Below are 1,865 nucleotides of genomic sequence, written 5' to 3'. Positions count from 1 at the left end.
GCTCACTGCAACCTCCGTCTCCTGGGTTCAAGCAATTTTCCTGCCTCAGCCTCCCAAGTAGCTGGGATTACAGGCACCCACCACCACACCTGGCTAGTTTTTATATTTTTAGTAGAGATAAGTTTCACTATGTTGGCCAGGCTGGTCTTGAACTCCTGACCTCAGGTGATTCACCCGCCTCAGCCTCCCAAAGTGCTGGGGTTATCGGCGTGAGCCACCACACCCAGCCAATAACTGCTATTTTAAGCACTTTCTGTACTAAGTACTAGGTTAAATGCCCTACATGCATGCTCTTATTTTACCTCCACGTGGATCTTGTAAAGTAGGTTTAAATGCATTTTTTCGGATGAAGAAATTGAAGCTATGAGAGGTAAAATAACGGGCCCAGAGTCAGACAGTGGGAGGAGGCAGAGCCATGATTTGAACTAGGTCTATTTGACGTCAAAGTCATAGCTTGTAGACTGTGTAACACACGTTTATTTCAATTTGTCAGTTCCCAAGATGATTATTAAAGCTGACAAAAATCAGTGGCAGAAGTCTGTTGAGCTGAGCTGCTTTCCTTGAGTTAAATAAATTGCTAGAAAAATGCAAACAGCACCTGCAGAATTTAGACCTCAGCCTTTATCCACTAGATGGTCAATCAGTAACGAAATAGTAAATGTAACAGCTGCTTTTCCTGGCTCTGCAGGGATAGTAACCAAGCAATGTCCAATGGGTAAGCTCTTCTGCTTCTACTTCTTGAGATTTTCCACAGGTATGACACACTCAGAGGTACTTAGACAAACTGGAATAGATCCATAGAGGCTGACCAAAGTGGTTAGAAAGCAAGGAAAGGAACTGAAAACGTGCAATGTGGGGAGAGGGCACTAGAGGGCACATGATAGCTGTCTGCAGAGATCCTAAGTGTGGTGCGTGGAGTGACATCAGAATTCTGTTTGTTGCAGAAGCAGAAAATGAAATACTGCATGTTCTTACTTATAAGGGAAGCTAAACATTGGATAGACATGGACATAAAGATAGTAACAACAGACACTGGAGATTACTGGAGGAGAGACGGGGGCAAGGGTTGAAAAACTACCAGTTGGATACTATGCCAGTCACCTGGGTAATGGTTCAGTCATACTCCAAACTTCAGCATCATGCAATGTCCCCTTGTAACAAACCTACGTATATACTGCCTGAATCTAATACAAAAGTTGAAAGAAAAAGAAAGAAAGAGTTCCACTTGTGAGTACAGGGAATCTAACTGAGAACAACTGAAAAAATAGCAGGGAGATGCTTTTAAAGTGGAAGTAAAGCACTTCCTGTGAAGGGAGAATGGTGTCATACAAAAAAAACAAAACAAATCTGCTTCCAGATCCCAACTCTTCATAGTTGAGAGATCTCATGCAAACCTAATTTTTCTGAGCCTCTACTTCTCAAGCCATAACATGGAAATAACAAGCTTCTTCTGAATAAACTTACTCTGAGAATTGAGTAAGACATTTTGAAAGAGGCCACATTGTTCACAACACATAATCATTGCTTAATACATGTTCGCTCCTTTCTTTCCCTTTCCAGTAATGAATATTGCACATGCTTAGAGTGGCTTCCTTATAAGATAATAAATTATACATCTGCTGAACGTGGTGGCTCACACCTGTAATCCCAGCACTTTGGGAGGCCGAGGCGGGTGGATCATGAGGTCAAGAGATCGAGACCATCCTAACCAACCAACATGGTGAAACTCCGTCTCTACTAAAAATATAAAAATTTGCTGGGCATAGTGGCGCATGCCTCTAGTCCCAGCTACTTGGGAGCAACAGAGCGAGACTTCGTGTCAAATAAATAAATAAATACATAAATAAATAAATAATACATCACAG

General features: G+C 41.9%; 1 protein-coding gene across 1 annotated transcript in view; it reads right to left on the bottom strand.

The window, feature by feature from the left end:
- Positions 1-1,865, bottom strand: part of LOC105511111 (cytochrome P450 2J2) — a 25,244-nt gene that overhangs the window by 9,206 nt on the left and 14,173 nt on the right. The window lies entirely within an intron of this gene.

The sequence above is a fragment of the Colobus angolensis genome, unplaced genomic scaffold, assembly GCF_000951035.1.
Source record: "Colobus angolensis palliatus isolate OR3802 unplaced genomic scaffold, Cang.pa_1.0 Scaffold102, whole genome shotgun sequence".
NCBI classification, from domain to species: Eukaryota; Metazoa; Chordata; class Mammalia; order Primates; family Cercopithecidae; genus Colobus; species Colobus angolensis.
Note: the sequence above shows the minus strand (reverse complement) of the source record. Positions and strands in the feature narration are given on the sequence as shown.